The sequence below is a fragment of the Sinocyclocheilus anshuiensis genome, unplaced genomic scaffold (genome assembly GCF_001515605.1).
Source record: "Sinocyclocheilus anshuiensis isolate Anshui unplaced genomic scaffold, SAMN03320099.WGS_v1.1 scaffold439, whole genome shotgun sequence".
Classification (NCBI taxonomy): domain Eukaryota; kingdom Metazoa; phylum Chordata; class Actinopteri; order Cypriniformes; family Cyprinidae; genus Sinocyclocheilus; species Sinocyclocheilus anshuiensis.
The window spans coordinates 451,687-462,619 of NW_015552572.1; the positions used below are offsets into that span (position 1 = coordinate 451,687).

The 10,933-nt window shown below is 38.0% G+C and overlaps 1 pseudogene; it reads left to right on the forward strand.

The window, feature by feature from the left end:
• Positions 1 to 6,452, forward strand: part of LOC107665079 (glycosylated lysosomal membrane protein-like) — a 9,208-nt pseudogene extending 2,756 nt beyond the window's left edge.
• Positions 6,453 to 10,933: the final 4,481 nt, after the last annotated feature.

The window sequence follows — 10,933 nt, forward strand, 5'->3', positions numbered from 1 at the left end:
TAATTAATGACAGAATGTTCATTTTTGGGTGAACTAACCCTTTACCTATTTACTATTATGGGGTTTTTAATTTGCCATAATGGGAGTTAGACAAGTTATAAAATTTGTTATACAATTATACATTTAAACATCTACATTTCTGATTATTTTATAAAGGTTTATTTGTGGTCAACCTAATATAACATCTAATTTCTCTTGATTTGTCAGGTGTCTGTAGAGCTGAATCCCGGTCTGACTCCTCCGTTGGTTCTTCCTCCCGGAGTGGGTCTAGTTCATGTGCGAGGTCTGGGGCAAAGTGACACTTCACTTCTTGCTGTGTAATCATGGAGCTCTAGCACTGCTGATGGTTAACACTTACAGCACACAGTCAGCAGTGCAGCTGGACTGGCCCTCCTTCATCAACCGCAGTTCATCAGGCAGCCTGAAGGTGGAGCCGCAGACCAGTGTGCGGTACAGCAGGGCACTAGTGTTCACCAGAGTAAATATGCACTCAATATTACATGAATAAATATGCAGTCTTACAATAACTATTTTTATTTTTATTATTACTAGAAATGCAATAAATTGCCTAATCTAACCTTGCCATTGTGTCTTTGGGACACTGATGCCTTTAAATGTGGATGGATAAATGGATAAATAATACATGAATGGATGGATTGACTGATGGATAGATTATGATGAATGGATAAATGAATGGATGGACTGATTATGACATTAAAGAACGAAACAGCATAAATAAAATAAGAAATGAAGGTTAGAAAGCATGAAGACTGCTATGTCTGTTTCTTAGGTGTGGGAGTATGATGACGTCAGTAACACCGCCGACCCCCAGCAGACCCCAGAGTCCAGCTTTTACCCTCCATACGAGCTCCAGAACTTCATCTGGTCCGACCCAAAGATCACTGTTAACCAGACAGGTCACACAGTAACACTGTGCGGCAGAGAGAAAACGGAGAGTTTCCTCAACGGCTCTCTCTGTCTGCAGGTGAGCAGAACTACAGTGACAAACAGCAGGTTCTGTGTAGATTTGTGTCTGATTTCTCTTCTGTCATCAGTTCTCAGCGTTTGAGTCAGTGGGTCGTGATCAACTGTGGCCAAATCTCCGTCATAACACCAACTCCTCGCAGCTGCGCGTGTGGCTGGATGGCATGACGCCGTGAGGAAACCGCTCCAGATTCGCTCTGGAGTTTCAGTCTGTTGGAGACTCAGTATTCCGGGAAAGAGCCTATGACTGCAGCTGCATAGACGATGAGTACAAACCCTTTTTCTTTCAGGTAAACACTTCAGCAAACCTGCACAATGTCTCAGATTTTTGTCTCCATCATATTTGATACACACACTTCTAAGGCTCTAAATGATCAACATGATCAATAAAACCTGTCACACAATCTGCTCCATGCCTTCTGTTGTCTGACTGATAGTTTAGACTTTTTTTAATCAAGTTAAAGGCCTTTTAGAATAATTGTACAAACGTCCAGCTTCAGCTCGAGCTTCACGTGTCTTTTTGCTGTCAAACATTTACTGATTTTCATCAAGGAAACGTCAGAATAACTGCGGTAATATTTCCAGATGAACTCTTAGTGGACTGAAGCAGCTCGCCTTTACTTGATTCTCCATCAATAATTTTTTTGAAAAAATCAGTGCGTCTCAAATCTGATCATCAGGATCTTTTAAGGAGCGTTTGTTTCCAGAAGCTTTACTTTCACTGTTCCTCAGCGGAGGAATTATCTTCCCAAGCCTCCAGAATATTTCACATCTTTTGAGGAGTGTTTGTTTGTTCATCTCACAATCAGCACTGGATTTCAATGCATTATATGTTTGAATTATTTAAATCTCATCTTACTAAGACATATTATTGGAGACAGGGTTGGGCCGATAGACGATGCCATCGTCCATCACCGATGGCTGATAGACATCTCAATGTTGAGCCGGCATCGTGATCGTGATACATCTGCTCATATTTCAATAGCTTAAAATACAGAATACTGATGTTTCATACGAATCATCCACCTATTTGTGGATTTGTGTGTGTCTTGACGCTTGAAATATTTTGAAATCCACAAATTTACATTTACATTTATTCATTTGGCAGACACTTTTATCCAAAGCGCCTTACAATTGAGAAATACAACAAGCGATTCATCATAGGATGGCAATAAACACGAGAAGTGCCCATTATACAAGGTTTCAGTCATCGTTCAAAATAGTAAAAGCTAGGACAGGAAGGGATTAAGGGATAATGAGAGCATGGAAAAAGTGAAAGCAAAGATAATTTTTTTTTAATTAATTTATTTATTTTTAATAGGAGGATGTAGTTAGATGCTCACGGAAGAAATTAGTTTTCAGTTGTTTTTTGAAAATTGTGAGGGATTCGGCTGTATGGATGGAGTTAGGTCATTCCACCAGCAGGGAACGGTGAAAGAAAACGTCCTTGAGAGTGATTTTGAGCTTCTTTGTGATGGGACCACAAGACTGACCTGCAGGCTTCTGGAGGGGATGTAGACTCGTAAGAGTGAGTGGAAGTAGGAGCACCAATGTCTTGAATTTGATGCGAGCTGCGACTGGAACCCAGTGCAGAGAGATGAGAAGCGGTGTAACATGGGCTCTCTTGGGCTCATTGAAAACAAGATGTGCTGCTGCATTCTTAATCATTTGCTGAGGTCTGATTGCACATGATGGAAGTCCAGCGAGTAGAGCATTGCAATAGTCCAGCTTAGAAATGACAAGGGCCTGGACAAGAAGCTGTGTCGCATGTTCTTTTAGGAAGGGCCTGATCTTCCTGATGTTGTGTAGTGCTAACCTGCATGATCGTGCTGTTTTTGCAATATGATCTTTAAAGGTTAGCTGCAAGTGATGTTCTTTCATCCATGCCGAGATGTCCGTCAGGCAGTCTAAGATCCATGCAGGTACCGTTGGATCATCTGGTTGAAATGAGAAGTAGAGCTGCGTGTCATCAGCATAGCAATGGTAGGAAAAATCATGTGCCTGAATGATGGGTCCCAGTGATGTAGTGTATATAGAGAAGAGGAGCGGTCCAAGGACTGATCCCTGAGGAACACCAGTGACCAGTTGATGTGATTTGGATACCTCTCCTCCCCAAGCCACCCTGAATGACCTATCTGTGAGGTAAGACTCAAACCAGTGGAGTGCAGTTCCGGTGATGCCCAGCGATGAGAAGGTGGACAGAAGGATTTGATGATTAACCATGTTGAATGCAGCAGATAGATCTAGCAGTATGAGAACTGAAGATTTGAACTCAGCTCTTGCAATCTGCAGTGATTCAGTGACTGTTTCAGTTGAATGGCCACTTTTAAATCCAGATTGATGTTGATTGTTTATTGTCCAGCTTGTTGTGCTATGAGAGGAAGGAAGGCTTTTGGTTGAACACTTTGTTCAAGTGATTTTGCTATGAAAGAGAGGAGAGACACGAGCCTGTAGCTTTCAACAAGTGAGCTGTCTAGTGTCGTTTTTTTAAGCAGTGGCGTTACGCGAGCCTGCTTGAATGCAGTGGGAAAAATGCCTGTGAGAAGAGATGTGTTGGTGATGTGTGTGAGTGAAGGCAGAAGTGCAGGGGAAATACATAGCTTGTAGGAGATGTGAGGGGATGGGGTCTAGGGCAGGTGGTAGGGTGGCTGGAGAGGATAATTTTAAAGAATTCTTCTTTTGAAAGAGGAGAGAAGGAGGAGTGAAGTTGGTCAGCTGGGTGTGTGTTTGCTGTGAGTTCCTGGGTGAGTGGAGCCGAGACCTGACTGCTGATGTTTGTGAGGTAATTAGCAAAATCATCAGCAGTTAAAGGGTTGAGAGAACTGAGGAGAGTATTGAATGCTTTGAAGAGTTTGCGTGTGTCTGATGCGCTGTTGATCTTGTTGTGGAAGAAGGTAGTTTTGGCAGCGTGAACTTTGGTGGAAAACGAGGATTGCAGTGACTGATACCTGCTGAGATCAGATGAATCTTTTGATTTGCGCCATTTTCTCTCCGCTGCCCTGAGTTTAGTCCAATACTCACAGAGGACATCGGCTAACTAAGGGCTGGAGGGAGTAGCATGTGCTGTCTGGAGGAAATAGGTCAGATATTGTCTAGGCAGCTAGTTAGGGTAGAAAATAACATATCCGTGGCACAATTCACATCTAATGATGAGAAATGTGTGGGAATGGGAAGAGAGGACAAAACTACTGTGGTGCAGTTTACCACTTAAGCACAAATTAACAGGTCGCAATAAGTCTTTTTTGGGGGGTATATACTAATTACCGCTAACTGCAAACAACATGCACAATCAGCATAAAATGTTAAATACAAAAAGCAGTAAACGAATGAATCCTCCCTACAAGCAAATATGTATTCTAAACGAGAGAAACAGAAAACTGGAATTAAGCAAAACTCTTAAGCGCTATTTGTTGTTTTTCTTTATAATGAAGTAATATGTATTTAGTAGATTCTGTTTAACACATAAAAGAGTGTATAGAAATTCTACATTGGTTGTCTGAACTCTGAACTGTTCCTTACTCCACAGGACTGTTTTAATGGGCTTGGGCGAACCTCTGGGCAATTCATTCTACAATTTACACATTGCCTTCATACCCATTGGAACTGTTATACTGGTTTTCATTTTCGCGGTTGAGTGTGCTTGTAAGAAGACATCGGGCTACGTGCGAATCACGAACTGAGACATTATGGTACAAGCCTCGCCCTCATGCACACACACACCAATCAGTGATGAGGTTACTGACCACTGAGAGGACCATTACAAACACATAACTTTTGATTGGATGACTGAGTTAAAATTTAGAAATAACACAAAAAATTCTCTGGATGGGTCGGTCTTTTTCATTTAAATGGGTTACATATTGAATTTTTCTACACCTTCATACTTAAATCTCATAGGTCATACGATAACAGATCAAACCTGCAAGTGCAAACAAATCATTTGTTTGTTTTTTAATACATTTTTCATGCATTATGTTTGTTTGTCCCAAAATTCTGCTTGTAAAATCGATTAAATTGGGCAGAATTATGACAATTGCACACATTTTCTCTTTAATCCTGAAATATATGCAAATGTTTTAATAATTATTAAAAACTGCACTGCTGTAGGTTCTCAGTAGGGATGCCCAAAGCCTAATTATGAATTCGGAAAAATATGGATAATGAATAACATTCTACGGAGCCCCTAAAGGGACATGGTTAGTCTTGCTGTGGTACAGTAGTCAGTCACATTACAGTACATCAGATTTCACTTATCACTTGAAGATAGTAAGGAGAGAAGATTTGGTGCGTAACAGGTCCTGAGTGCCACTGACAAATATCTTGTAAAATCAGTACCACCTAAAATCATACCCTAGGTTATATAATGTATTTACAACTCATCAATTAAATATTTACTATTTTATATTATGCATGACTGTAAAGTTTTTGTCATTTATTTAAAAAACATCCATTATGATGAACCTTTTGTTCTTCAGGAGGATGGTAAGATTAGATAGCTAGATAGATTTATATTGTTTTCTAGCAAATAAAACGTTCACAGGCTTTGCATTATGTACTTATGTATAGGCTATAAATGTCAGGAAACTAGATTCCTGGCCACATGTCAATGTCCATGGACAACTGGTTCTTTTGTCATTTGTAAAGACCACTGTCGACTCCACCTGCCTTTAAGTGAAGCAGATAATTGTTTGTTTTACTCCTGTTTTCACAGTTTCCCCTACTAAAGCCATTTACATTGCAGGATGTTTTGACACTCATTCCCAGTCATTGTATACCCTCTATACACACAGAGTGCACGTAACTGCAAATTGGGAAGTGAAAGGAAAAACAAGCGTGCATTTAAAAATGTTTTCAATAATTCAATAAATCACCATGTCCCTTTAGGGGCTCCGTAGAATGCGCCATTTCCTTTCTGAACATGGTATTCAGATTTGGGCATATCCCTAGTTCTCAGGGATTCTTATATATGTTGAGTTTTGATGTTTTTAACATAACTGTGGTATATGGGGGAATTTTTTAAACATTAATTTGCACTATGTAGAAACACTCTAAAATATTTTATAAAAGGCTTATAAATATGGGTTCAAAAACTTTTATTCTTCTCTATATAAATGTACTGAACACTATTCTGTGGACTTAAGTTTTGTGTCCACTGTGGATCGCTAATGTTTTATACAACTGTTGCATGTCAGTCAAACATCGAAACTGTTAAAATCAGATATCTTGTGCATCATTTATTCATAAACACATTCAAACATTATATACAGATGGAAACTTCAGATTCTAGATATACTTGGCAAGACTGCATTATGATAAACATTAGGAAACATATGAGGAATATGGAACAAAACAATGCAATATCAGCATGACAAAAACAACAGCATCATCATTTATCATGTAATCATCTTATTATTCCATTAACCATTTATAATAATCATTTAAACCATTTATACACTCATTTCATTGATTTTTTCATTGATTAGTCATTTATATTATAATATCAATTTTGATATTATTTTTCCATTGTTGTTTAATCTTGTGATTGTGTGGTTTTGTCTTCACAAGTAAGAGATCAGAGAATGTCTCCATTTCAGAGGTTGTTGTTGTGAAGCAGCAATTTTCCATTGCTATGGCTTGTGTTATAATAACACTTTTTGGATTTGTACTGGTCTGAGCATTGAAACATACGCAACTATGATTATTCAATAAACTCTTCTCTTTTTTATCATCATCACTTCGTCTCCTGCTTCTGCTCTTCATTGGCTTTTCTCAGTCAACTTCTTGGCTGATAGAAGACTGTTGTCACTGAACCGCCACGAATGACCCTCACAAAATAGTGATCAGGACCAGTTAAGGTCACTACCAGATTTGGGGCGGCAACATTAGAAATTTGAAAGATAAAATACTTGCTTATTTAATGACCAGTGTGTTACAATATCGTTTACATTTTTTGCATTGAGGCAATTTATCCTAGTGGAAAATTAGACTAAATTAAAGTATATTTTTACGTAATGGGTCACCCAGTATTATTCCTTTTACTGTAATGAAATGCTCTAACTGAAATAATCAGTGAGATATAAATTATAAGGTGTCAACATTTAAATCATGGTAATTAAACTAAGCTAACACTTCATATTCAATAAAATAAATCACTGGCACATACCTTTTCTTCTGTGCTGCCAGTAGCAGAATGTGAAGGGTGCACACTTCGAAGACCGCATTTGAAGTGCGATTGCATCACAGCGTCACTACGCAGGCTGTCCAAATGTGAAGGGTGCGCACTTCGAAGGCCGATGGCGTCACCGCGGCTCGACGAAGGCTGCCGTAATTCGAAAGCGACTTGAAATGCGCCCTCCGTTTCGTAGGAAAATGAAGTGTACGTCTGATGCACCCTTCGCACCCTACCCTATCCCAGAATCAGTTGCGTGCAGATGACGACGGAATTTATATTCAAAGAACATGCGGGTGAGAGTTCTGTGGCGGCCGAGGAATTCACATTTAAATGTAAGTATTGTGTTTTCATTTACTTAAATACTTAGCGAAACAAAGCCAGGTTTTTTGTTTTGTTTTTTAAAAACGTGAACTTAAACTAAAAATGTTACCACTGCGAGACTTCATTTGTTAGATGGTCTGAGACAAAACTTCTAATATTTCAATTGTTTTAGGAAGCAATGGGCAGACAGCTCAGTTTATTAAAATGAGGGGTAAAAAAAAAGGACCATTTATTTACCAGGGCCAAAAACTCAGCCAGCGTGGCTTGGAAAAGGCAACGACACATTTTTAATATTTCCACTAGGCTCTCTTGTGTATTATAACTATTAGCTGTCACTCTACACAAAGCCCACAAAAAATAAGACAACCATATAAGGAATATTCTTTCCCTTTGTTGTGTTTGTGTAGTACTGTCATGCAGGATATGTCTACAAATGTTTTAACCAAACTTATTTTGTATGCATCTCCTGTTAAGATTGCAGCCCTGTCTTAATATTTTTCATAAGTGTTTCCATTTTCTCTTGATTTAGGACAATTCTGAAGAAAATGGGCCTGCTGAAGAAGGACCTAAGAAAATACAAAGCAAGTTAATCCACACATTTTTGCTGAAATTCATTGTGCTGTTGAGAGAAGAGCACATTAACGCGCTGTTGCTTTGACCAACATGTTAATTACACAAACAAAATGTTTAGCGTACTGTCTCTGGAAAAAAAAATCAACAGATTGATAAGCCTTTATTTATGTATTGTAGACGTTATTACTAAGCGAAGCAAAATTAGCTGAAATATCCACAACATATAAGAGCGCACACTTTATCTGTCGATCAGATGCACATCAAAGTTGCTCGTTACTATAGCAACAGTAGATCAAACAAATCAAACAATTATTGAAAAAAAAAACTTTCGTTATGTCGAGATCACGAGAAAATTAAGTCGTGATCACAAGAAAACAAGAAAGAAAAATTATCATAATGAATGGCCTCTTAGGACTTCCGTACTTTTTACAGTTAAACCAACAATAATTGTTTACTGTGCACTAAAAAAACATCATCATAATCATCATAATAAACAAGTTGAGCATAAACACACTGACTCCTTTCACATCACTATAAGGTTTAGTTTTCCAGAGAAACACAAAAATAAGTTTATATTAAAGCGTTATATTTATATCAAAAATCTTTATAAAAGGTTTATATGAAAAAGCATGAAAACTTACATGGTTCTGTATGAGTCTTATGTTCAGGTGTCAACACTCTGTAAGCCACAGCAGCACGTTTATAGTGAGACGAATACACATTTAAGTAGAAACCAAACTAAAAGTGTGACACACACACAGGTGAGTGTTTTGACAGTCTGAGAATATTTGTTGCCTCCCTATAAACAGGAGTATATGATTGGTCATTACAGTCATCGACTTGGAAATCATTCAAAGCAGATTGAGCTGTCAGAAGATCAACATAATATTATTTGATGTTCAGTGACTGAAGTAATCTTGTCAATTATTTAATCATATTACGACTTTTATTCTGAAGGAAACACCTGTTTCTCTGACAGCTCGATGCTCATGTGATTTGATGGGCGGAGAAATCTGATCTCAGATCAGCTGTTAAGTTTTTAGCAATGCATATTACTAATCAAAAATTAAGTTTTGATATATTTACGGTAGGAAATTTACAAAATATCTTCATGGAAAGAGCTGCATGGGTCACGTGACTGATGTGAAATCACAGCACAGCAGAAATGTGATTTCTCCATTCACTTCTGTGCTCAGAGTTTAAAACAGATTAATGTTTAAATTTTGTCAGTAGTCCACTATAACAATTCTAACTCTGTTACCTTAGAGGTTATACTCTCTCATGCCATTAGGGGGGCGCCTAATCCTCATAGATTGGTATTTAGCCAGGTACCATACCTGAAGATGCAGGTGTTTGAATAGAGGAAGCAGTGGCTTTCTTTTGCTATCCCAACTTACTCTCTGAGGTCCTATGATTGAGGAATTTGTTTCATTTTGGTCAATAGCGTTGTTGTTTTTTTTACATGCGCTGTAAATTATTGGGGATTTGTATTGACTGGTGTATTGAGTAGGCCTATGTTTATGTTGCATTGTGCTTTTCATGCAGCTAACTGTGGCTGTGTCTTTCATTTAGATGGACATTATTCTTCCAATGCTTTCTTTCATGTGAGAAAGGTAGACCAAAAGGTTTGCGTGAACTACCAGCTTTGTTGTTTGTTGCTGGACTTGTGAACGCTTCGGACGTTTTACCCAAGTATAAAGAGCTGGTGGATTTCATGTGGAACACAGGAGGACTTTAGTTATCACATCAAGTTCAAGTGGTTTATTTCAAAAACGGATTACCACTAACTGAACTTTGCATTCGGAGAGTGCTGACTTTTGCATGGACATCATAGTTTCAACTGTTACCAAACATTATCATCAGCCTCTACAATTTCCTTTACTGTTCCAGATTCCCCAAACACCAAACATGTCTTGATTATTGCCTGATTATTTTGATAATTTCATATTTTATTTATATTTTTTTTATACAATGTAAATGCTTGTGATGATTGGGTTGTTGAACAAAAGTCAAGTTAAGAATATATGTGCAATTCATTACAAATGTTGGTTCTGTGACTTTATGTACATTGTTGGGTAAACCAAAGGAGATTAATATTAATATTATGGGAAATTTCTACCAAAGGACCGTAATAATGAACTTTATTACACTGATTTAGATTTTTAAATAACGCCTGTTTCCGGAATTTAAGCTTTCAACGTTTCGCTTTTGTTTGATTTGTTTATTGCAGTAACGCGCAATGACCGCCAGGTGTAATTATTATTTTAACAAATGTTTAATTAAAGCTGCAGTCCGTAAGTTTTGCCTCTTTGTCGCCATCTCTGTTTGAAAACCTGCAATTGCAGTTTCTTGTGGAATTATTTTAATTACGTGGGTAGTGCATCGGCGCGGCACCAGCGTGGATGAATCAAATGTTTTGAGGAGTATGTGTGGTTGTCAGTCACTGCACCGTGTGGATACTGTACTTAGGAATCACAGATTCTATACGTCTTGGGGTAGATGAATCAAATAAGAATTTTCACCGGATATTGTCATCTGAACAAATAAGTAACAAGTCTGCCACGTTTGTTCTGAACAACTGAGGAAAAACGTATTACAATAAATCGCGCTACCAATGGTGATTAAATCTAACGATCAGTTAGCTCATATCACATCAAACCGTGCAAATTATTATTATGTTATACTTTGTTCTCAAATTGTTAAAGGGGTCATATGATGCGATTTCAATTTTTCCTTTCTCTTTGGAGTGTTACAAGCTCTTGGTGCATAAAGAAGATCTGTAAAGTTGCAAAGACTAAAGTCTCAAATCCAAAGAGATATTCTTTATAAAAGTTGAGTCAGCCACGCCTACCTAAAACGGCTCATTCTAACACGCCCCCACAT